Below are 22,448 nucleotides of genomic sequence, written 5' to 3'. Positions count from 1 at the left end.
TTTGTATGCATTTTGTAGTATAATGTCATGCTTGGCGATGTCATTCGTTTACGAGCCTCGCTACAGTGTGCATGCACGTTATCCATGTGAAGAGGCGCAAGCAGATGCTACCATTCTGCGAGATTCCTGCAGAAGGTATGCGAATTGCGTTGATATACAGAGCACAAGTGAGCCAAAGTCAAGGCCTCCGTGGCGCAATCGGCTAGCGCGTTCGGCTGTTAACCGAAAGGTTGGTGGTTCGAGCCCACCCGGGGGCGAAATCGTTTTAACCGGCACCGAGGTGAGGACATACGTCAACTTTGTTAGAGATACACAGCTAGCGTGACAATTTGGCTGTGTTTGAGTGATGCCACAGAGCCTTATACACATTCAGCCAAGTGACACTGTAGGTAAAAACGTGGTCCTACACAGACGTTCTCCTGTTTTCTATTTATTCGTCATGTGTGACACTGCAGTAGAGCGACGCCCACTACAAAAGACGTATTCTTTACATTCAATTTCAGCGTATACGTCGCAACTGCCATATGACAGGGCCTGTCTCTCGATGTCGATTTGTATTTGGTGTCTCTGAAGTGTCGGTCTGCAGTGGGCCGCTGTTGGCCGAGAGACGTGCAGTCGCCTCGCCCTTACATGAAGCCCCATGGGCAACGCCAGTGCCACTGTGGACAACAGCATACTGTAGCCAGAGAGAGGAGCCGAAAGGCGCATTTCGCAGTCGAGCCACGCTATCCCACAAGCTGTGCACTAGGTCAGGATTGTGCAGACCGCAAACTTCTGGTGGCCCGACGCTCGTCGTCGATCGTAAGTGCGAAACAGTCAAGAGATTTGGGAAACGGCAATGTGGACACCCACAGCAGCAGCTGTGTGCCAAATCCGATATCTGGTCGAGGGCTGCAAGATTCAGTATGATGACGTGATAATTCGGGGATAGCTCACAAACGCTAAGCTGCCGCCTTCTTAGCTCAGTGGTAGAGCACTGGTCTCGTAAACCAGGGGTCGTGAGTTCGAACCTCACAGAAGGCATTCATTTTTTTAACCTTCTTGCAAGGAGCGGAGCTATCTCGAGCAGCATCTAACACATGGCAGTACACTGAATGAAAGGGATGTTCTACACCCTATGACAAGTATTCTACAGGCCTCAGAGGTTTTCTGAATGCATAGGCACAACAGTGGTTTGTATGCATTTTGTAGTATAATGTCATGCTTGGCGATGTCATTCGTTTACGAGCCTCGCTACAGTGTGCATGCACGTTATCCATGTGAAGAGGCGCAAGCAGATGCTACCATTCTGCGAGATTCCTGCAGAAGGTATGCGAATTGCGTTGATATACAGAGCACAAGTGAGCCAAAGTCAAGGCCTCCGTGGCGCAATCGGCTAGCGCGTTCGGCTGTTAACCGAAAGGTTGGTGGTTCGAGCCCACCCGGGGGCGAAATCGTTTTAACCGGCACCGAGGTGAGGACATACGTCAACTTTGTTAGAGATACACAGCTAGCGTGACAATTTGGCTGTGTTTGAGTGATGCCACAGAGCCTTATACACATTCAGCCAAGTGACACTGTAGGTAAAAACGTGGTCCTACACAGACGTTCTCCTGTTTTCTATTTATTCGTCATGTGTGACACTGCAGTAGAGCGACGCCCACTACAAAAGACGTATTCTTTACATTCAATTTCAGCGTATACGTCGCAACTGCCATATGACAGGGCCTGTCTCTCGATGTCGATTTGTATTTGGTGTCTCTTAAGTGTCGGTCTGCAGTGGGCCGCTGTTGGCCGAGAGACGTGCAGTCGCCTCGCCCTTACATGAAGCCCCATGGGCAACGCCAGTGCCACTGTGGACAACAGCATACTGTAGCCAGAGAGAGGAGCCGAAAGGCGCATTTCGCAGTCGAGCCACGCTATCCCACAAGCTGTGCACTAGGTCAGGATTGTGCAGACCGCAAACTTCTGGTGGCCCGACGCTCGTCGTCGATCGTAAGTGCGAAACAGTCAAGAGATTTGGGAAACGGCAATGTGGACACCCACAGCAGCAGCTGTGTGCCAAATCCGATATCTGGTCGAGGGCTGCAAGATTCAGTATGATGACGTGATAATTCGGGGATAGCTCACAAACGCTAAGCTGCCGCCTTCTTAGCTCAGTGGTAGAGCACTGGTCTCGTAAACCAGGGGTCGTGAGTTCGAACCTCACAGAAGGCATTCATTTTTTTAACCTTCTTGCAAGGAGCGGAGCTATCTCGAGCAGCATCTAACACATGGCAGTACACTGAATGAAAGGGATGTTCTACACCCTATGACAAGTATTCTACAGGCCTCAGAGGTTTTCTGAATGCATAGGCACAACAGTGGTTTGTATGCATTTTGTAGTATAATGTCATGCTTGGCGATGTCATTCGTTTACGAGCCTCGCTACAGTGTGCATGCACGTTATCCATGTGAAGAGGCGCAAGCAGATGCTACCATTCTGCGAGATTCCTGCAGAAGGTATGCGAATTGCGTTGATATACAGAGCACAAGTGAGCCAAAGTCAAGGCCTCCGTGGCGCAATCGGCTAGCGCGTTCGGCTGTTAACCGAAAGGTTGGTGGTTCGAGCCCACCCGGGGGCGAAATCGTTTTAACCGGCACCGAGGTGAGGACATACGTCAACTTTGTTAGAGATACACAGCTAGCGTGACAATTTGGCTGTGTTTGAGTGATGCCACAGAGCCTTATACACATTCAGCCAAGTGACACTGTAGGTAAAAACGTGGTCCTCAACGCCAGTGCCACTGTGGACAACAGCATACTGTAGCCAGAGAGAGGAGCCGAAAGGCGCATTTCGCAGTCGAGCCACGCTATCCCACAAGCTGTGCACTAGGTCAGGATTGTGCAGACCGCAAACTTCTGGTGGCCCGACGCTCGTCGTCGATCGTAAGTGCGAAACAGTCAAGAGATTTGGGAAACGGCAATGTGGACACCCACAGCAGCAGCTGTGTGCCAAATCCGATATCTGGTCGAGGGCTGCAAGATTCAGTATGATGAGGTGATAATTCGGGGATAGCTCACAAACGCTAAGCTGCCGCCTTCTTAGCTCAGTGGTAGAGCACTGGTCTCGTAAACCAGGGGTCGTGAGTTCGAACCTCACAGAAGGCATTCATTTTTTTAACCTTCTTGCAAGGAGCGGAGCTATCTCGAGCAGCATCTAACACATGGCAGTACACTGAATGAAAGGGATGTTCTACAACCTATGACAAGTATTCTACAGGCCTCAGAGGTTTTCTGAATGCATAGGCACAACAGTGGTTTGTATGCATTTTGTAGTATAATGTCATGCTTGGCGATGTCATTCGTTTACGAGCCTCGCTACAGTGTGCATGCACGTTATCCATGTGAAGAGGCGCAAGCAGATGCTACCATTCTGCGAGATTCCTGCAGAAGGTATGCGAATTGCGTTGATATACAGAGCACAAGTGAGCCAAAGTCAAGGCCTCCGTGGCGCAATCGGCTAGCGCGTTCGGCTGTTAACCGAAAGGTTGGTGGTTCGAGCCCACCCGGGGGCGAAATCGTTTTAACCGGCACCGAGGTGAGGACATACGTCAACTTTGTTAGAGATACACAGCTAGCGTGACAATTTGGCTGTGTTTGAGTGATGCCACAGAGCCTTATACACATTCAGCCAAGTGACACTGTAGGTAAAAACGTGGTCCTACACAGACGTTCTCCTGTTTTCCTATTTATTCGTCATGTGTGACACTGCAGTAGAGCGACGCCCACTACAAAAGACGTATTCTTTACATTCAATTTCAGCGTATACGTCGCAACTGCCATATGACAGGGCCTGTCTCTCGATGTCGATTTGTATTTGGTGTCTCTTAAGTGTCGGTCTGCAGTGGGCCGCTGTTGGCCGAGAGACGTGCAGTCGCCTTACATGAAGCCCCATGGGCAACGCCAGTGCCACTGTGGACAACAGCATACTGTAGCCAGAGAGAGGAGCCGAAAGGCGCATTTCGCAGTCGAGCCACGCTATCCCACAAGCTGTGCACTAGGTCAGGATTGTGCAGACCGCAAACTTCTGGTGGCCCGACGCTCGTCGTCGATCGTAAGTGCGAAACAGTCAAGAGATTTGGGAAACGGCAATGTGGACACCCACAGCAGCAGCTGTGTGCCAAATCCGATATCTGGTCGAGGGCTGCAAGATTCAGTATGATGACGTGATAATTCGGGGATAGCTCACAAACGCTAAGCTGCCGCCTTCTTAGCTCAGTGGTAGAGCACTGGTCTCGTAAACCAGGGGTCGTGAGTTCGAACCTCACAGAAGGCATTCATTTTTTTAACCTTCTTGCAAGGAGCGGAGCTATCTCGAGCAGCATCTAACACATGGCAGTACACTGAATGAAAGGGATGTTCTACAACCTATGACAAGTATTCTACAGGCCTCAGAGGTTTTCTGAATGCATAGGCACAACAGTGGTTTGTATGCATTTTGTAGTATAATGTCATGCTTGGCGATGTCATTCGTTTACGAGCCTCGCTACAGTGTGCATGCACGTTATCCATGTGAAGAGGCGCAAGCAGATGCTACCATTCTGCGAGATTCCTGCAGAAGGTATGCGAATTGCGTTGATATAAAGAGCACAAGTGAGCCAAAGTCAAGGCCTCCGTGGCGCAATCGGCTAGCGCGTTCGGCTGTTAACCGAAAGGTTGGTGGTTCGAGCCCACCCGGGGGCGAAATCGTTTTAACCGGCACCGAGGTGAGGACATACGTCAACTTTGTTAGAGATACACAGCTAGCGTGACAATTTGGCTGTGTTTGAGTGATGCCACAGAGCCTTATACACATTCAGCCAAGTGACACTGTAGGTAAAAACGTGGTCCTCAACGCCAGTGCCACTGTGGACAACAGCATACTGTAGCCAGAGAGAGGAGCCGAAAGGCGCATTTCGCAGTCGAGCCACGCTATCCCACAAGCTGTGCACTAGGTCAGGATTGTGCAGACCGCAAACTTCTGGTGGCCCGACGCTCGTCGTCGATCGTAAGTGCGAAACAGTCAAGAGATTTGGGAAACGGCAATGTGGACACCCACAGCAGCAGCTGTGTGCCAAATCCGATATCTGGTCGAGGGCTGCAAGATTCAGTATGATGACGTGATAATTCGGGGATAGCTCACAAACGCTAAGCTGCCGCCTTCTTAGCTCAGTGGTAGAGCACTGGTCTCGTAAACCAGGGGTCGTGAGTTCGAACCTCACAGAAGGCATTCATTTTTTTAACCTTCTTGCAAGGAGCGGAGCTATCTCGAGCAGCATCTAACACATGGCAGTACACTGAATGAAAGGGATGTTCTACAACCTATGACAAGTATTCTACAGGCCTCAGAGGTTTTCTGAATGCATAGGCACAACAGTGGTTTGTATGCATTTTGTAGTATAATGTCATGCTTGGCGATGTCATTCGTTTACGAGCCTCGCTACAGTGTGCATGCACGTTATCCATGTGAAGAGGCGCAAGCAGATGCTACCATTCTGCGAGATTCCTGCAGAAGGTATGCGAATTGCGTTGATATAAAGAGCACAAGTGAGCCAAAGTCAAGGCCTCCGTGGCGCAATCGGCTAGCGCGTTCGGCTGTTAACCGAAAGGTTGGTGGTTCGAGCCCACCCGGGGGCGAAATCGTTTTAACCGGCACCGAGGTGAGGACATACGTCAACTTTGTTAGAGATACACAGCTAGCGTGACAATTTGGCGGTGTTTGAGTGATGCCACAGAGCCTTATACACATTCAGCCAAGTGACACTGTAGGTAAAAACGTGGTCCTCAACGCCAGTGCCACTGTGGACAACAGCATACTGTAGCCAGAGAGAGGAGCCGAAAGGCGCATTTCGCAGTCGAGCCACGCTATCCCACAAGCTGTGCACTAGGTCAGGATTGTGCAGACCGCAAACTTCTGGTGGCCCGACGCTCGTCGTCGATCGTAAGTGCGAAACAGTCAAGAGATTTGGGAAACGGCAATGTGGACACCCACAGCAGCAGCTGTGTGCCAAATCCGATATCTGGTCGAGGGCTGCAAGATTCAGTATGATGACGTGATAATTCGGGGATAGCTCACAAACGCTAAGCTGCCGCCTTCTTAGCTCAGTGGTAGACCACTGGTCTCGTAGACCAGGGGTCGTGAGTTCGAACCTCACAGAAGGCATTCACTTTTTTAACCTTCTTGCAAGGAGCGGAGCTATCTCGAGCAGCATCTAACACATGGCAGTACACTGAATGAAAGGGATGTTCTACAACCTATGACAAGTATTCTACAGGCCTCAGAGGTTTTCTGAATGCATAGGCACAACAGTGGTTTGTATGCATTTTGTAGTATAATGTCATGCTTGGCGATGTCATTCGTTTACGAGCCTCGCTACAGTGTGCATGCACGTTATCCATGTGAAGAGGCGCAAGCAGATGCTACCATTCTGCGAGATTCCTGCAGAAGGTATGCGAATTGCGTTGATATACAGAGCACAAGTGAGCCAAAGTCAAGGCCTCCGTGGCGCAATCGGCTAGCGCGTTCGGCTGTTAACCGAAAGGTTGGTGGTTCGAGCCCACCCGGGGGCGAAATCGTTTTAACCGGCACCGAGGTGAGGACATACGTCAACTTTGTTAGAGATACACAGCTAGCGTGACAATTTGGCTGTGTTTGAGTGATGCCACAGAGCCTTATACACATTCAGCCAAGTGACACTGTAGGTAAAAACGTGGTCCTACACAGACGTTCTCCTGTTTTCCTATTTATTCGTCATGTGTGACACTGCAGTAGAGCGACGCCCACTACAAAAGACGTATTCTTTACATTCAATTTCAGCGTATACGTCGCAACTGCCATATGACAGGGCCTGTCTCTCGATGTCGATTTGTATTTGGTGTCTCTTAAGTGTCGGTCTGCAGTGGGCCGCTGTTGGCCGAGAGACGTGCAGTCGCCTTACATGAAGCCCCATGGGCAACGCCAGTGCCACTGTGGACAACAACATACTGTAGCCAGAGAGAGGAGCCGAAAGGCGCATTTCGCAGTCGAGCCACGCTATCCCACAAGCTGTGCACTAGGTCAGGATTGTGCAGACCGCAAACTTCTGGTGGCCCGACGCTCGTCGTCGATCGTAAGTGCGAAACAGTCAAGAGATTTGGGAAACGGCAATGTGGACACCCACAGCAGCAGCTGTGTGCCAAATCCGATATCTGGTCGAGGGCTGCAAGATTCAGTATGATGACGTGATAATTCGGGGATAGCTCACAAACGCTAAGCTGCCGCCTTCTTAGCTCAGTGGTAGACCACTGGTCTCGTAAACCAGGGGTCGTGAGTTCGAACCTCACAGAAGGCATTCATTTTTTTAACCTTCTTGCAAGGAGCGGAGCTATCTCGAGCAGCATCTAACACATGGCAGTACACTGAATGAAAGGGATGTTCTACAACCTATGACAAGTATTCTACAGGCCTCAGAGGTTTTCTGAATGCATAGGCACAACAGTGGTTTGTATGCATTTTGTAGTATAATGTCATGCTTGGCGATGTCATTCGTTTACGAGCCTCGCTACAGTGTGCATGCACGTTATCCATGTGAAGAGGCGCAAGCAGATGCTACCATTCTGCGAGATTCCTGCAGAAGGTATGCGAATTGCGTTGATATAAAGAGCACAAGTGAGCCAAAGTCAAGGCCTCCGTGGCGCAATCGGCTAGCGCGTTCGGCTGTTAACCGAAAGGTTGGTGGTTCGAGCCCACCCGGGGGCGAAATCGTTTTAACCGGCACCGAGGTGAGGACATACGTCAACTTTGTTAGAGATACACAGCTAGCGTGACAATTTGGCTGTGTTTGAGTGATGCCACAGAGCCTTATACACATTCAGCCAAGTGACACTGTAGGTAAAAACGTGGTCCTCAACGCCAGTGCCACTGTGGACAACAGCATACTGTAGCCAGAGAGAGGAGCCGAAAGGCGCATTTCGCAGTCGAGCCACGCTATCCCACAAGCTGTGCACTAGGTCAGGATTGTGCAGACCGCAAACTTCTGGTGGCCCGACGCTCGTCGTCGATCGTAAGTGCGAAACAGTCAAGAGATTTGGGAAACGGCAATGTGGACACCCACAGCAGCAGCTGTGTGCCAAATCCGATATCTGGTCGAGGGCTGCAAGATTCAGTATGATGAGGTGATAATTCGGGGATAGCTCACAAACGCTAAGCTGCCGCCTTCTTAGCTCAGTGGTAGAGCACTGGTCTCGTAAACCAGGGGTCGTGAGTTCGAACCTCACAGAAGGCATTCATTTTTTTAACCTTCTTGCAAGGAGCGGAGCTATCTCGAGCAGCATCTAACACATGGCAGTACACTGAATGAAAGGGATGTTCTACAACCTATGACAAGTATTCTACAGGCCTCAGAGGTTTTCTGAATGCATAGGCACAACAGTGGTTTGTATGCATTTTGTAGTATAATGTCATGCTTGGCGATGTCATTCGTTTACGAGCCTCGCTACAGTGTGCATGCACGTTATCCACGTGAAGAGGCGCAAGCAGATGCTACCATTCTGCGAGATTCCTGCAGAAGGTATGCGAATTGCGTTGATATAAAGAGCACAAGTGAGCCAAAGTCAAGGCCTCCGTGGCGCAATCGGCTAGCGCGTTCGGCTGTTAACCGAAAGGTTGGTGGTTCGAGCCCACCCGGGGGCGAAATCGTTTTAACCGGCACCGAGGTGAGGACATACGTCAACTTTGTTAGAGATACACAGCTAGCGTGACAATTTGGCTGTGTTTGAGTGATGCCACAGAGCCTTATACACATTCAGCCAAGTGACACTGTAGGTAAAAACGTGGTCCTCAACGCCAGTGCCACTGTGGACAACAGCATACTGTAGCCAGAGAGAGGAGCCGAAAGGCGCATTTCGCAGTCGAGCCACGCTATCCCACAAGCTGTGCACTAGGTCAGGATTGTGCAGACCGCAAACTTCTGGTGGCCCGACGCTCGTCGTCGATCGTAAGTGCGAAACAGTCAAGAGATTTGGGAAACGGCAATGTGGACACCCACAGCAGCAGCTGTGTGCCAAATCCGATATCTGGTCGAGGGCTGCAAGATTCAGTATGATGACGTGATAATTCGGGGATAGCTCACAAACGCTAAGCTGCCGCCTTCTTAGCTCAGTGGTAGACCACTGGTCTCGTAAACCAGGGGTCGTGAGTTCGAACCTCACAGAAGGCATTCATTTTTTTAACCTTCTTGCAAGGAGCGGAGCTATCTCGAGCAGCATCTAACACATGGCAGTACACTGAATGAAAGGGATGTTCTACAACCTATGACAAGTATTCTACAGGCCTCAGAGGTTTTCTGAATGCATAGGCACAACAGTGGTTTGTATGCATTTTGTAGTATAATGTCATGCTTGGCGATGTCATTCGTTTACGAGCCTCGCTACAGTGTGCATGCACGTTATCCATGTGAAGAGGCGCAAGCAGATGCTACCATTCTGCGAGATTCCTGCAGAAGGTATGCGAATTGCGTTGATATAAAGAGCACAAGTGAGCCAAAGTCAAGGCCTCCGTGGCGCAATCGGCTAGCGCGTTCGGCTGTTAACCGAAAGGTTGGTGGTTCGAGCCCACCCGGGGGCGAAATCGTTTTAACCGGCACCGAGGTGAGGACATACGTCAACTTTGTTAGAGATACACAGCTAGCGTGACAATTTGGCTGTGTTTGAGTGATGCCACAGAGCCTTATACACATTCAGCCAAGTGACACTGTAGGTAAAAACGTGGTCCTCAACGCCAGTGCCACTGTGGACAACAGCATACTGTAGCCAGAGAGAGGAGCCGAAAGGCGCATTTCGCAGTCGAGCCACGCTATCCCACAAGCTGTGCACTAGGTCAGGATTGTGCAGACCGCAAACTTCTGGTGGCCCGACGCTCGTCGTCGATCGTAAGTGCGAAACAGTCAAGAGATTTGGGAAACGGCAATGTGGACACCCACAGCAGCAGCTGTGTGCCAAATCCGATATCTGGTCGAGGGCTGCAAGATTCAGTATGATGACGTGATAATTCGGGGATAGCTCACAAACGCTAAGCTGCCGCCTTCTTAGCTCAGTGGTAGAGCACTGGTCTCGTAAACCAGGGGTCGTGAGTTCGAACCTCACAGAAGGCATTCATTTTTTTAACCTTCTTGCAAGAAGCGGAGCTATCTCGAGCAGCATCTAACACATGGCAGTACACTGAATGAAAGGGATGTTCTACAACCTATGACAAGTATTCTACAGGCCTCAGAGGTTTTCTGAATGCATAGGCACAACAGTGGTTTGTATGCATTTTGTAGTATAATGTCATGCTTGGCGATGTCATTCGTTTACGAGCCTCGCTACAGTGTGCATGCACGTTATCCATGTGAAGAGGCGCAAGCAGATGCTACCATTCTGCGAGATTCCTGCAGAAGGTATGCGAATTGCGTTGATATACAGAGCACAAGTGAGCCAAAGTCAAGGCCTCCGTGGCGCAATCGGCTAGCGCGTTCGGCTGTTAACCGAAAGGTTGGTGGTTCGAGCCCACCCGGGGGCGAAATCGTTTTAACCGGCACCGAGGTGGGGACATACGTCAACTTTGTTAGAGATACACAGCTAGCGTGACAATTTGGCTGTGTCTGAGTGATGCCACAGAGCCTTATACACATTCAGCCAAGTGACACTGTAGGTAAAAACGTGGTCCTCAACGCCAGTGCCACTGTGGACAACAGCATACTGTAGCCAGAGAGAGGAGCCGAAAGGCGCATTTCGCAGTCGAGCCACGCTATCCCACAAGCTGTGCACTAGGTCAGGATTGTGCAGACCGCAAACTTCTGGTGGCCCGACGCTCGTCGTCGATCGTAAGTGCGAAACAGTCAAGAGATTTGGGAAACGGCAATGTGGACACCCACAGCAGCAGCTGTGTGCCAAATCCGATATCTGGTCGAGGGCTGCAAGATTCAGTATGATGAGGTGATAATTCGGGGATAGCTCACAAACGCTAAGCTGCCGCCTTCTTAGCTCAGTGGTAGACCACTGGTCTCGTAAACCAGGGGTCGTGAGTTCGAACCTCACAGAAGGCATTCATTTTTTTAACCTTCTTGCAAGGAGCGGAGCTATCTCGAGCAGCATCTAACACATGGCAGTACACTGAATGAAAGGGATGTTCTACAACCTATGACAAGTATTCTACAGGCCTCAGAGGTTTTCTGAATGCATAGGCACAACAGTGGTTTGTATGCATTTTGTAGTATAATGTCATGCTTGGCGATGTCATTCGTTTACGAGCCTCGCTACAGTGTGCATGCACGTTATCCATGTGAAGAGGCGCAAGCAGATGCTACCATTCTGCGAGATTCCTGCAGAAGGTATGCGAATTGCGTTGATATAAAGAGCACAAGTGAGCCAAAGTCAAGGCCTCCGTGGCGCAATCGGCTAGCGCGTTCGGCTGTTAACCGAAAGGTTGGTGGTTCGAGCCCACCCGGGGGCGAAATCGTTTTAACCGGCACCGAGGTGAGGACATACGTCAACTTTGTTAGAGATACACAGCTAGCGTGACAATTTGGCTGTGTTTGAGTGATGCCACAGAGCCTTATACACATTCAGCCAAGTGACACTGTAGGTAAAAACGTGGTCCTCAACGCCAGTGCCACTGTGGACAACAGCATACTGTAGCCAGAGAGAGGAGCCGAAAGGCGCATTTCGCAGTCGAGCCACGCTATCCCACAAGCTGTGCACTAGGTCAGGATTGTGCAGACCGCAAACTTCTGGTGGCCCGACGCTCGTCGTCGATCGTAAGTGCGAAACAGTCAAGAGATTTGGGAAACGGCAATGTGGACACCCACAGCAGCAGCTGTGTGCCAAATCCGATATCTGGTCGAGGGCTGCAAGATTCAGTATGATGACGTGATAATTCGGGGATAGCTCACAAACGCTAAGCTGCCGCCTTCTTAGCTCAGTGGTAGACCACTGGTCTCGTAAACCAGGGGTCGTGAGTTCGAACCTCACAGAAGGCATTCATTTTTTTAACCTTCTTGCAAGGAGCGGAGCTATCTCGAGCAGCATCTAACACATGGCAGTACACTGAATGAAAGGGATGTTCTACAACCTATGACAAGTATTCTACAGGCCTCAGAGGTTTTCTGAATGCATAGGCACAACAGTGGTTTGTATGCATTTTGTAGTATAATGTCATGCTTGGCGATGTCATTCGTTTACGAGCCTCGCTACAGTGTGCATGCACGTTATCCATGTGAAGAGGCGCAAGCAGATGCTACCATTCTGCGAGATTCCTGCAGAAGGTATGCGAATTGCGTTGATATAAAGAGCACAAGTGAGCCAAAGTCAAGGCCTCCGTGGCGCAATCGGCTAGCGCGTTCGGCTGTTAACCGAAAGGTTGGTGGTTCGAGCCCACCCGGGGGCGAAATCGTTTTAACCGGCACCGAGGTGAGGACATACGTCAACTTTGTTAGAGATACACAGCTAGCGTGACAATTTGGCTGTGTTTGAGTGATGCCACAGAGCCTTATACACATTCAGCCAAGTGACACTGTAGGTAAAAACGTGGTCCTACACAGACGTTCTCCTGTTTTCCTATTTATTCGTCATGTGTGACACTGCAGTAGAGCGACGCCCACTACAAAAGACGTATTCTTTACATTCAATTTCAGCGTATACGTCGCAACTGCCATATGACAGGGCCTGTCTCTCGATGTCGATTTGTATTTGGTGTCTCTTAAGTGTCGGTCTGCAGTGGGCCGCTGTTGGCCGAGAGACGTGCAGTCGCCTTACATGAAGCCCCATGGGCAACGCCAGTGCCACTGTGGACAACAGCATACTGTAGCCAGAGAGAGGAGCCGAAAGGCGCATTTCGCAGTCGAGCCACGCTATCCCACAAGCTGTGCACTAGGTCAGGATTGTGCAGACCGCAAACTTCTGGTGGCCCGACGCTCGTCGTCGATCGTAAGTGCGAAACAGTCAAGAGATTTGGGAAACGGCAATGTGGACACCCACAGCAGCAGCTGTGTGCCAAATCCGATATCTGGTCGAGGGCTGCAAAATTCAGTATGATGACGTGATAATTCGGGGATAGCTCACAAACGCTAAGCTGCCGCCTTCTTAGCTCAGTGGTAGAGCACTGGTCTCGTAAACCAGGGGTCGTGAGTTCGAACCTCACAGAAGGCATTCATTTTTTTAACCTTCTTGCAAGGAGCGGAGCTATCTCGAGCAGCATCTAACACATGGCAGTACACTGAATGAAAGGGATGTTCTACAACCTATGACAAGTATTCTACAGGCCTCAGAGGTTTTCTGAATGCATAGGCACAACAGTGGTTTGTATGCATTTTGTAGTATAATGTCATGCTTGGCGATGTCATTCGTTTACGAGCCTCGCTACAGTGTGCATGCACGTTATCCATGTGAAGAGGCGCAAGCAGATGCTACCATTCTGCGAGATTCCTGCAGAAGGTATGCGAATTGCGTTGATATAAAGAGCACAAGTAAGCCAAAGTCAAGGCCTCCGTGGCGCAATCGGCTAGCGCGTTCGGCTGTTAACCGAAAGGTTGGTGGTTCGAGCCCACCCGGGGGCGAAATCGTTTTAACCGGCACCGAGGTGAGGACATACGTCAACTTTGTTAGAGATACACAGCTAGCGTGACAATTTGGCTGTGTTTGAGTGATGCCACAGAGCCTTATACACATTCAGCCAAGTGACACTGTAGGTAAAAACGTGGTCCTCAACGCCAGTGCCACTGTGGACAACAGCATACTGTAGCCAGAGAGAGGAGCCGAAAGGCGCATTTCGCAGTCGAGCCACGCTATCCCAATTGCTGTGCACTAGGTCGGGATTGTGCAGACCGCAAACTTCTGGTGGCCCGACGCTCGTCGTCGATCGTAAGTGCGAAACAGTCAAGAGATTTGGGAAACGGCAATGTGGACACCCACAGCAGCAGCTGTGTGCCAAATCCGATATCTGGTCGAGGGCTGCAAGATTCAGTATGATGACGTGATAATTCGGGGATAGCTCACAAACGCTAAGCTGCCGCCTTCTTAGCTCAGTGGTAGAGCACTGGTCTCGTAAACCAGGGGTCGTGAGTTCGAACCTCACAGAAGGCATTCATTTTTTTAACCTTCTTGCAAGGAGCGGAGCTATCTCGAGCAGCATCTAACACATGGCAGTACACTGAATGAAAGGGATGTTCTACAACCTATGACAAGTATTCTACAGGCCTCAGAGGTTTTCTGAATGCATAGGCACAACAGTGGTTTGTATGCATTTTGTAGTATAATGTCATGCTTGGCGATGTCATTCGTTTACGAGCCTCGCTACAGTGTGCATGCACGTTATCCATGTGAAGAGGCGCAAGCAGATGCTACCATTCTGCGAGATTCCTGCAGAAGGTATGCGAATTGCGTTGATATAAAGAGCACAAGTGAGCCAAAGTCAAGGCCTCCGTGGCGCAATCGGCTAGCGCGTTCGGCTGTTAACCGAAAGGTTGGTGGTTCGAGCCCACCCGGGGGCGAAATCGTTTTAACCGGCACCGAGGTGAGGACATACGTCAACTTTGTTAGAGATACACAGCTAGCGTGACAATTTGGCTGTGTCTGAGTGATGTCACAGAGCCTTATACACATTCAGCCAAGTGACACTGTAGGTAAAAACGTGGTCCTCAACGCCAGTGCCACTGTGGACAACAGCATACTGTAGCCAGAGAGAGGAGCCGAAAGGCGCATTTCGCAGTCGAGCCACGCTATCCCACAAGCTGTGCACTAGGTCAGGATTGTGCAGACCGCAAACTTCTGGTGGCCCGACGCTCGTCGTCGATCGTAAGTGCGAAACAGTCAAGAGATTTGGGAAACGGCAATGTGGACACCCACAGCAGCAGCTGTGTGCCAAATCCGATATCTGGTCGAGGGCTGCAAGATTCAGTATGATGACGTGATAATTCGGGGATAGCTCACAAACGCTAAGCTGCCGCCTTCTTAGCTCAGTGGTAGAGCACTGGTCTCGTAAACCAGGGGTCGTGAGTTCGAACCTCACAGAAGGCATTCATTTTTTTAACCTTCTTGCAAGGAGCGGAGCTATCGCGAGCAGCATCTAACACATGGCAGTACACTGAATGAAAGGGATGTTCTACAACCTATGACAAGTATTCTACAGGCCTCAGAGGTTTTCTGAATGCATAGGCACAACAGTGGTTTGTATGCATTTTGTAGTATAATGTCATGCTTGGCGATGTCATTCGTTTACGAGCCTCGCTACAGTGTGCATGCACGTTATCCACGTGAAGAGGCGCAAGCAGATGCTACCATTCTGCGAGATTCCTGCAGAAGGTATGCGAATTGCGTTGATATAAAGAGCACAAGTGAGCCAAAGTCAAGGCCTCCGTGGCGCAATCGGCTAGCGCGTTCGGCTGTTAACCGAAAGGTTGGTGGTTCGAGCCCACCCGGGGGCGAAATCGTTTTAACCGGCACCGAGGTGAGGACATACGTCAACTTTGTTAGAGATACACAGCTAGCGTGACAATTTGGCTGTGTTTGAGTGATGCCACAGAGCCTTATACACATTCAGCCAAGTGACACTGTAGGTAAAAACGTGGTCCTCAACGCCAGTGCCACTGTGGACAACAGCATACTGTAGCCAGAGAGAGGAGCCGAAAGGCGCATTTCGCAGTCGAGCCACGCTATCCCACAAGCTGTGCACTAGGTCAGGATTGTGCAGACCGCAAACTTCTGGTGGCCCGACGCTCGTCGTCGATCGTAAGTGCGAAACAGTCAAGAGATTTGGGAAACGGCAATGTGGACACCCACAGCAGCAGCTGTGTGCCAAATCCGATATCTGGTCGAGGGCTGCAAGATTCAGTATGATGACGTGATAATTCGGGGATAGCTCACAAACGCTAAGCTGCCGCCTTCTTAGCTCAGTGGTAGAGCACTGGTCTCGTAAACCAGGGGTCGTGAGTTCGAACCTCACAGAAAGCATTCATTTTTTTAACCTTCTTGCAAGGAGCGGAGCTATCTCGAGCAGCATCTAACACATGGCAGTACACTGAATGAAAGGGATGTTCTACAACCTATGACAAGTATTCTACAGGCCTCAGAGGTTTTCTGAATGCATAGGCACAACAGTGGTTTGTATGCATTTTGTAGTATAATGTCATGCTTGGCGATGTCATTCGTTTACGAGCCTCGCTACAGTGTGCATGCACGTTATCCATGTGAAGAGGCGCAAGCAGATGCTACCATTCTGCGAGATTCCTGCAGAAGGTATGCGAATTGCGTTGATATACAGAGCACAAGTGAGCCAAAGTCAAGGCCTCCGTGGCGCAATCGGCTAGCGCGTTCGGCTGTTAACCGAAAGGTTGGTGGTTCGAGCCCACCCGGGGGCGAAATCGTTTTAACCGGCACCGAGGTGAGGACATACGTCAACTTTGTTAGAGATACACAGCTAGCGTGACAATTTGGCTGTGTTTGAGTGATGCCACAGAGCCATATACACATTCAGCCAAGTGACACTGTAGGTAAAAACGTGGTCCTACACAGACGTTCTCCTGTTTTCCTATTTATTCGTCATGTGTGACACTGCAGTAGAGCGACGCCCACTACAAAAGACGTATTCTTTACATTCAATTTCAGCGTATACGTCGCAACTGCCATATGACAGGGCCTGTCTCTCGATGTCGATTTGTATTTGGTGTCTCTTAAGTGTCGGTCTGCAGTGGGCCGCTGTTGGCCGAGAGACGTGCAGTCGCCTTACATGAAGCCCCATGGGCAACGCCAGTGCCACTGTGGACAACAGCATACTGTAGCCAGAGAGAGGAGCCGAAAGGCGCATTTCGCAGTCGAGCCACGCTATCCCACAAGCTGTGCACTAGGTCAGGATTGTGCAGACCGCAAACTTCTGGTGGCCCGACGCTCGTCGTCGATCGTAAGTGCGAAACAGTCAAGAGATTTGGGAAACGGCAATGTGGACACCCACAGCAGCAGCTGTGTGCCAAATCCGATATCTGGTCGAGGGCTGCAAGATTCAGTATGATGACGTGATAATTCGGGGATAGCTCACAAACGCTAAGCTGCCGCCTTCTTAGCTCGCATTCCGGCTCTAGCTGTCCGCGCGCTAGGACGTGTCCGCTGCTGCTCCGTGTACGTTAGTGGTGACGCTAAGTCCTGAGCTTTAGTTTGTTGCCGTTTGTGTATTTCTGTGTTTCTACGTGTCTGGTGTTATTGTGCATAGTTTCTGTGTGTTTCGTCCGTTATAACGGTTGTACTTTGGAGGAATTTCGGTTTATTACCGGGATCTCCTCGTAACTGAAGAAAAATGTCTGGAATTGTCCGGAAGAATACCCTGGTTTTCTCTTTCGAGAAGGAAACACGTGCAGTGCAACCTACGGCTTTGGAAATCCATGACTGGCTGACCGACGTAATTGGAGTAAGTTCTGATTCCGTACATACCACCCAATTAGATGCTGACAAATACTGTGTCTTTGTCAAATTTTTTAATCCTGTGGATGTCGAGAAGCTGTTGTTGAGGTGGGGTAGTGTTGCTGACTTTGTGCATAGAGATGGGTCTAAAAGTAGTGTTTCGATTCGGAGAGCGGATATCACGTATAAAACTGTACGAGTGCTAAACATTCCTATTGAAGTAGATAATCAGCTGATTAAAGAGGCGCTTTCGAAATACGGGGAGATTCAGTCCATTGTCAACGAAAGGTGGTCAAAATTATATAAGTTACAGTGTTTCAATGGCATACGATCAGTAGAAATGGAAGTTAAAGCCAATATACCATCTTTTCTTTCTATTGCTGGTCATAAAGCGCATATCGTATATTCAGGGCAGGTCCAGACATGTAATATTTGTAATGAAACGGGTCATTTCCGTCAAGACTGTCCCCGCCGTGTCTATGTCCTTAAAAATAGCCTTACGCAGCGTCAGCGACTTACGCTTAATGATGTTCTGCCTAACAATCATCACCCTCCCCCGGCCGGTAATGATGGAGCTAGTACTTCTGATGAACCTGCCGTAAATGTCGCTGATTTTCCTCCCTTGCATGTAATTACCGATCGCAGTTCTTCTACCCACGAGTGTGATCTGCCAACTAAAAAGAGACCTTTAGACACAACTGAAGACTGTTCAGACGATGATACATCGCAGTCCAACCGTAAACAAAAGCAATGCAGTGAGGTTGCGTGTGAGGACGTAGACAGTAAACATGTGGCAGTGACGCCAGCAGCAGAGGCCCTCCCGCCGCCAGCTGCTGTTGCCACAGCGTTAGAACACATGGACGCGAAAACACTGGCTCCGGTCACGGCGACACAGGAGTCGAGTTCTGAGGAACAGAAAGCGATGGATCGGACTCAGCCCTGCGAATCTACAGACCCACAGCACTCCCTTCCCGTTGCACCGATAGAGGTCGCGGCAGGAACTGAAACTGGAACTAGACTTAACAAACAGGACTGTGTAGAGGCCACCTCCACCCAATCGGTGCAAGATGCGGATCACTCGCGGTCACACACTGCCGCTGCAGAGGTTCAAAGACGCAGGATAAAACCTCAACCGAACCTCAAAGCCTCTCGTAACGCCGATAAACAAAAACTAGGAAAAGATGATGTGAAAGCCAAAAACGTATCATATGAAATAATTTCTGAAGTATCCCCCGAGAAAAACTCAAAGAAGCTTGATGGTGCAAAACCCCACTGTAAAGATAAGTCTGACCAGGTAAAGAATCCGTCATTGAACTGACACAGCCAAGTCTCACTCGAGAAATGATACTGCTAAATGCCACCATGTTCCTGCACAATTTCGGTGACAACGGAATTACCAATATGCCAAATTCGTAGTTGACTGTTTTTAGTATAGTTTTTTTTCTTCTTTCTTCTTTTTCTTCTATTACCTCCAGGAGTAATTGTTACTTTTCTCTGACAGTAGGGATTTTTTGTCCTTATTTTCATACGGAAGCTACATGTGCCAGGCATACACAATAACAACTATAAACATTAACAGGATTAAGTCAGAACCGAAGATTGCTGCTCTCAAGGATTTCCTTTACGAATCAGGAACTGACATTGCTTTGCTGCAAGAAGTCGTGATGCCTGACCTTAAAGTTGCAGGCTATGTAGAAATACTAAACATCTCCCTCGAAACAAAGGTGGGGACAGCAATTTTAATCCGGGAAGGGATCCCTGTAACTGATGTCGAGAGACTGGACTCGGGCAGAGCAATAGGAATTAACGTTTTTGACGTTACTATTATTAACCTGTATGCCCCGTCAGGGACCTCCAATAGACCGGAAAGGGCACATTTTTTTAGAGAAGAACTAATATATCTATTACGGAAAAACCCGCCAGAACTTTTAATTGGCGGCGATTTTAACTGTGTACTCAATAAAAAAGATCAGACTCCCAATTTTAATTGCTGTAACGAGTTGAAGCGGCTAGTCACGGATCTAAAACTCAGAGATACTTGGGAAATTAAATATCCCACTGTTGTTGCTTATACGTACATAGCTACACAGTCCTGTAGCAGGATTGATAGGATATATGTGTCAGAAGGTATGGAAAGATCCTTAGTTAAAGTCGAGACGATTCCTGTATATTTCTCCGACCATTGCAGTATGCTGGCTTCTATCAATTTAAGGGCACAACCAACTCGCCGTTTAAGAAGTCAGTGGAAGCTGAACGTATCTTTGTTACAGGACAATGAGTTAGCAGATGTTGTCAACGAAACGTGGAATATGTGCTTGCGCTCGGTAGATCGCTATGTGACTGTTACCGACTGGTGGTGCAACAGGGCAAAACCAAAACTGAGGAACGTTTTAATTCACTACAGTCTTCAACGATCCCGAGAACTCAAGAACACCATAGAGTTTTATTATGCAATGTTACGAAACTTGTATGACCAGGCGAGCATTTCCGGTATTCGTTTGGAAGACATTAAGAAAACTAAGGCCAAATTACTCCGTATTAAACAACAGCTGGAAGGACTAAAAGTAAAGTCAAAAGCCAAGACATTATCAGAGGACGAAACTGCTTCCTTGTATCACCTCTTGCGACACGCAAAATACAGGAGACGAACCTTTCTTGATGAGATCCAGACTTCGACCGGTCTGACCATTACTTCTCAGAAAGAGATTGTCAACGAGGTTTACAAGTATTACCACAATTTATATTCAGCCAGTCCGTTATGCGAAGAATCCTTCGAAGAATTTCTTTGCAGCATAGTTCCTCAGCTGTCAGAAGAGGAAAATGAAGGACTTCTTACTGATTTCACTGAAGAGGAACTCCACGAAACCGTCCGCAAGTCTCCTTTACAAAAGTCACCGGGGCCGGATGGGTTGCCCGTTGAATTTTATCTACGATACTGGTCACTCATAGGAGCACAGTTCACTCAAATGGCAAACGAGATTATCCAAGGAAAACCACTACCTGCTGCTATGAAAGAATGCACAATAGTACTAGTTCCAAAGACAACTTCGAAGCGAAATCTAAACAACTTTCGCCCTATTTCGTTGCTTAACTCCGACTATAAAATCATAGCTAGAATGTTAAATAACAGACTTTCACTTTTAGCGAAAAAAATAGTAAGTCAACATCAGTCATGTGTACCTGGCCGGACTATTTTCAACAGTATTGCGGAATACAGGGACTTAATTGCCATCACTTCAGTGACGAACATCAAATGTGCCATTTGTTTTATTGATTTTCATAAAGCCTTCGACCGTGTGGATCACAGGTTCCTTCTTACAACAATGAGAAAAATCGGCTTTGACGAACGAGCTCTCGGTGTGGTTAAGAACGTTGCGTTGGGAATCAGCGCAAGTATCTCTGTCAACTGCCAAAGAACTAAGCAGATTCAGATACGGCGTGGCGTTCCTCAGGGCAGCCCGCTTTCCATGCTTCTATTCGTCTTTTCCTTGGAGCCGCTTCTCCGCAGTCTCCACGCCAATCTAACAGGTATTACGTTAGCAGGTCACAAAACAGTCACAAATGCATACGCTGATGATGTAGGCGTCGTATTACGGAATGTCGATGACATTTCCAAATTAGAACTGCTCCTTAAAAAGTACTGCAGCGTGTCGGGAGCCACCACCAATGCCAATAAGAGCAGATTTCTAAACCTGCGGGGTTTTCAACACGTAAGTGTCACTTGCGCAACACCGGTCACACAGTGCAAATCACTTGGGACGACTCTGACTACGTGTCCACTAAAAATGGCAGCCCTAAATTGGAAAACTACATCCGGATATATTCAAGGAGCCATCAGAGAAAACCTGCCCCGAACTTTAAATCAGTATCAGAGAATTCATTTAGTTAATAATTGCCTTTTATCAAAAGCTTATTATACTGCGCAACTCTTTCCACTTCCCACCATGATCGCTGGAAAGATAATGTCAATCGTCACTAACTACCTATGGCGAGGTGAAGTGTTTAGAGTGACTGGGAGAACAGCTACCCTAGATCCCAGCAATGGAGGTCTAGGATTAACTGATATTAAGAACAAGGCCTCTGCTCTTTTCCTCAAACGGACCACTAGTCTTCTTAATGAAAACGCTACAAGCATTACAACTAAGCTATTTGAAATTCTTAGACCTGCAAGTCTCCACGCGCCAGTTGATGTGCACAAAATCAATCCCCGTCTTCGTCATGTGCGCACATTTTTCGTCGATCTGAGTTATATCAATAGCGAAATAACCAATTCGCGGCAGTTAACGGCCCGAGCAATTATGTGTCTCAGAAAGAAAAATGAAGGGAAGAATAAAATAGAAGAAAAATATCCGTATTACGATTGGGCAACTATATGGAAGAATATCAACCTGCGTGGTCTCTCCTCCGACGCCAAAACATCATGGTACAAATCGGTCAACAATATCGTTAGCACCAACGAACGATTGCATTCCATCGGGATTAGCCAAACAAACCTGTGTCTCAAATGTAATCTCCTCGATACCACAGTCCACAGATTCACGTGTGCTGGGCATATGGACAACTGGAAATGGTTGAGAGACCAATTGGCTTTCCTGACACGATCATCCACCGACAATTTTCAGCCTCTGATACTTCTCCGGCCACAGATACAATATTTCCCTGCCACCAAAAATAACTCAATTCATTGGTTAATGGGAACATACGTTAGCTATGTCGTTAATAACTTAGGGACCGACAATATCATTGATTTTCATATGTACCTGAAAAATGAATATGATAGAATAGTTAAATATCCAGGCCATAAGAAGACGTATGGCAACATGCTCAAAATTGTCTTCGAGCGACTGGGAATCGGATGACAGCGAAGAGCAAACAAAAGACTTTCTTTTATACAACAATAATCGGAGAAGCAAAGAACACTATATGATTCAGTTCATCTTTAAATTTAAGCACCGCATTTAAGTCGCAACAAATGAAGGGAGTCCCGAAATTTTTTTCCCACATTTATTAAGAGAAGAAATTCATTTATTTAACGATTGTCATCA

The 22,448-nt window shown here is 48.6% G+C and overlaps 33 non-coding genes across 33 annotated transcripts; all 33 read left to right on the top strand.

The window, feature by feature from the left end:
* Nucleotides 1-183: 183 nt before the first annotated feature.
* Trnan-guu (transfer RNA asparagine (anticodon GUU)) lies at nt 184-257 on the top strand. The gene has a single exon. It is a non-coding gene; the product is annotated as a tRNA-Asn (tRNA).
* A 694-nt stretch (nt 258-951) lies between these two features.
* Trnat-cgu (transfer RNA threonine (anticodon CGU)) lies at nt 952-1,023 on the top strand. Its single transcript has one exon. It is a non-coding gene; the product is annotated as a tRNA-Thr (tRNA).
* Nucleotides 1,024-1,356: 333 nt separating this feature from the next.
* Trnan-guu (transfer RNA asparagine (anticodon GUU)) lies at nt 1,357-1,430 on the top strand. The gene has a single exon. It is a non-coding gene; the product is annotated as a tRNA-Asn (tRNA).
* Nucleotides 1,431-2,124: 694 nt separating this feature from the next.
* On the top strand, nt 2,125-2,196 carry Trnat-cgu (transfer RNA threonine (anticodon CGU)). The gene has a single exon. It is a non-coding gene; the product is annotated as a tRNA-Thr (tRNA).
* A 333-nt stretch (nt 2,197-2,529) lies between these two features.
* Nucleotides 2,530-2,603, top strand: Trnan-guu (transfer RNA asparagine (anticodon GUU)). Its single transcript has one exon. It is a non-coding gene; the product is annotated as a tRNA-Asn (tRNA).
* A 454-nt stretch (nt 2,604-3,057) lies between these two features.
* On the top strand, nt 3,058-3,129 carry Trnat-cgu (transfer RNA threonine (anticodon CGU)). Its single transcript has one exon. It is a non-coding gene; the product is annotated as a tRNA-Thr (tRNA).
* A 333-nt stretch (nt 3,130-3,462) lies between these two features.
* On the top strand, nt 3,463-3,536 carry Trnan-guu (transfer RNA asparagine (anticodon GUU)). The gene has a single exon. It is a non-coding gene; the product is annotated as a tRNA-Asn (tRNA).
* Nucleotides 3,537-4,225: 689 nt separating this feature from the next.
* Trnat-cgu (transfer RNA threonine (anticodon CGU)) lies at nt 4,226-4,297 on the top strand. The gene has a single exon. It is a non-coding gene; the product is annotated as a tRNA-Thr (tRNA).
* A 333-nt stretch (nt 4,298-4,630) lies between these two features.
* Trnan-guu (transfer RNA asparagine (anticodon GUU)) lies at nt 4,631-4,704 on the top strand. The gene has a single exon. It is a non-coding gene; the product is annotated as a tRNA-Asn (tRNA).
* A 454-nt stretch (nt 4,705-5,158) lies between these two features.
* On the top strand, nt 5,159-5,230 carry Trnat-cgu (transfer RNA threonine (anticodon CGU)). Its single transcript has one exon. It is a non-coding gene; the product is annotated as a tRNA-Thr (tRNA).
* A 333-nt stretch (nt 5,231-5,563) lies between these two features.
* On the top strand, nt 5,564-5,637 carry Trnan-guu (transfer RNA asparagine (anticodon GUU)). Its single transcript has one exon. It is a non-coding gene; the product is annotated as a tRNA-Asn (tRNA).
* Nucleotides 5,638-6,091: 454 nt separating this feature from the next.
* Nucleotides 6,092-6,163, top strand: Trnat-cgu (transfer RNA threonine (anticodon CGU)). Its single transcript has one exon. It is a non-coding gene; the product is annotated as a tRNA-Thr (tRNA).
* A 333-nt stretch (nt 6,164-6,496) lies between these two features.
* Trnan-guu (transfer RNA asparagine (anticodon GUU)) lies at nt 6,497-6,570 on the top strand. Its single transcript has one exon. It is a non-coding gene; the product is annotated as a tRNA-Asn (tRNA).
* Nucleotides 6,571-7,259: 689 nt separating this feature from the next.
* On the top strand, nt 7,260-7,331 carry Trnat-cgu (transfer RNA threonine (anticodon CGU)). The gene has a single exon. It is a non-coding gene; the product is annotated as a tRNA-Thr (tRNA).
* Nucleotides 7,332-7,664: 333 nt separating this feature from the next.
* On the top strand, nt 7,665-7,738 carry Trnan-guu (transfer RNA asparagine (anticodon GUU)). The gene has a single exon. It is a non-coding gene; the product is annotated as a tRNA-Asn (tRNA).
* A 454-nt stretch (nt 7,739-8,192) lies between these two features.
* Nucleotides 8,193-8,264, top strand: Trnat-cgu (transfer RNA threonine (anticodon CGU)). The gene has a single exon. It is a non-coding gene; the product is annotated as a tRNA-Thr (tRNA).
* A 333-nt stretch (nt 8,265-8,597) lies between these two features.
* Nucleotides 8,598-8,671, top strand: Trnan-guu (transfer RNA asparagine (anticodon GUU)). The gene has a single exon. It is a non-coding gene; the product is annotated as a tRNA-Asn (tRNA).
* Nucleotides 8,672-9,125: 454 nt separating this feature from the next.
* Trnat-cgu (transfer RNA threonine (anticodon CGU)) lies at nt 9,126-9,197 on the top strand. The gene has a single exon. It is a non-coding gene; the product is annotated as a tRNA-Thr (tRNA).
* A 333-nt stretch (nt 9,198-9,530) lies between these two features.
* On the top strand, nt 9,531-9,604 carry Trnan-guu (transfer RNA asparagine (anticodon GUU)). The gene has a single exon. It is a non-coding gene; the product is annotated as a tRNA-Asn (tRNA).
* A 454-nt stretch (nt 9,605-10,058) lies between these two features.
* On the top strand, nt 10,059-10,130 carry Trnat-cgu (transfer RNA threonine (anticodon CGU)). Its single transcript has one exon. It is a non-coding gene; the product is annotated as a tRNA-Thr (tRNA).
* A 333-nt stretch (nt 10,131-10,463) lies between these two features.
* Trnan-guu (transfer RNA asparagine (anticodon GUU)) lies at nt 10,464-10,537 on the top strand. Its single transcript has one exon. It is a non-coding gene; the product is annotated as a tRNA-Asn (tRNA).
* Nucleotides 10,538-10,991: 454 nt separating this feature from the next.
* Trnat-cgu (transfer RNA threonine (anticodon CGU)) lies at nt 10,992-11,063 on the top strand. Its single transcript has one exon. It is a non-coding gene; the product is annotated as a tRNA-Thr (tRNA).
* Nucleotides 11,064-11,396: 333 nt separating this feature from the next.
* On the top strand, nt 11,397-11,470 carry Trnan-guu (transfer RNA asparagine (anticodon GUU)). Its single transcript has one exon. It is a non-coding gene; the product is annotated as a tRNA-Asn (tRNA).
* Nucleotides 11,471-11,924: 454 nt separating this feature from the next.
* Nucleotides 11,925-11,996, top strand: Trnat-cgu (transfer RNA threonine (anticodon CGU)). The gene has a single exon. It is a non-coding gene; the product is annotated as a tRNA-Thr (tRNA).
* A 333-nt stretch (nt 11,997-12,329) lies between these two features.
* Nucleotides 12,330-12,403, top strand: Trnan-guu (transfer RNA asparagine (anticodon GUU)). The gene has a single exon. It is a non-coding gene; the product is annotated as a tRNA-Asn (tRNA).
* Nucleotides 12,404-13,092: 689 nt separating this feature from the next.
* On the top strand, nt 13,093-13,164 carry Trnat-cgu (transfer RNA threonine (anticodon CGU)). Its single transcript has one exon. It is a non-coding gene; the product is annotated as a tRNA-Thr (tRNA).
* A 333-nt stretch (nt 13,165-13,497) lies between these two features.
* Nucleotides 13,498-13,571, top strand: Trnan-guu (transfer RNA asparagine (anticodon GUU)). Its single transcript has one exon. It is a non-coding gene; the product is annotated as a tRNA-Asn (tRNA).
* A 454-nt stretch (nt 13,572-14,025) lies between these two features.
* Trnat-cgu (transfer RNA threonine (anticodon CGU)) lies at nt 14,026-14,097 on the top strand. The gene has a single exon. It is a non-coding gene; the product is annotated as a tRNA-Thr (tRNA).
* A 333-nt stretch (nt 14,098-14,430) lies between these two features.
* Trnan-guu (transfer RNA asparagine (anticodon GUU)) lies at nt 14,431-14,504 on the top strand. Its single transcript has one exon. It is a non-coding gene; the product is annotated as a tRNA-Asn (tRNA).
* A 454-nt stretch (nt 14,505-14,958) lies between these two features.
* On the top strand, nt 14,959-15,030 carry Trnat-cgu (transfer RNA threonine (anticodon CGU)). Its single transcript has one exon. It is a non-coding gene; the product is annotated as a tRNA-Thr (tRNA).
* Nucleotides 15,031-15,363: 333 nt separating this feature from the next.
* Nucleotides 15,364-15,437, top strand: Trnan-guu (transfer RNA asparagine (anticodon GUU)). The gene has a single exon. It is a non-coding gene; the product is annotated as a tRNA-Asn (tRNA).
* A 454-nt stretch (nt 15,438-15,891) lies between these two features.
* Nucleotides 15,892-15,963, top strand: Trnat-cgu (transfer RNA threonine (anticodon CGU)). The gene has a single exon. It is a non-coding gene; the product is annotated as a tRNA-Thr (tRNA).
* A 333-nt stretch (nt 15,964-16,296) lies between these two features.
* Trnan-guu (transfer RNA asparagine (anticodon GUU)) lies at nt 16,297-16,370 on the top strand. The gene has a single exon. It is a non-coding gene; the product is annotated as a tRNA-Asn (tRNA).
* The last annotated feature ends 6,078 nt before the right edge of the window (nt 16,371-22,448 follow it).

The sequence above is a fragment of the Schistocerca nitens genome, chromosome 6 (genome assembly GCF_023898315.1).
Source record: "Schistocerca nitens isolate TAMUIC-IGC-003100 chromosome 6, iqSchNite1.1, whole genome shotgun sequence".
NCBI classification, from domain to species: Eukaryota; Metazoa; Arthropoda; class Insecta; order Orthoptera; family Acrididae; genus Schistocerca; species Schistocerca nitens.
The sequence above is the reverse complement of the archived record's forward strand: the minus strand, read 5'-3'. Positions and strand labels throughout refer to the sequence as shown.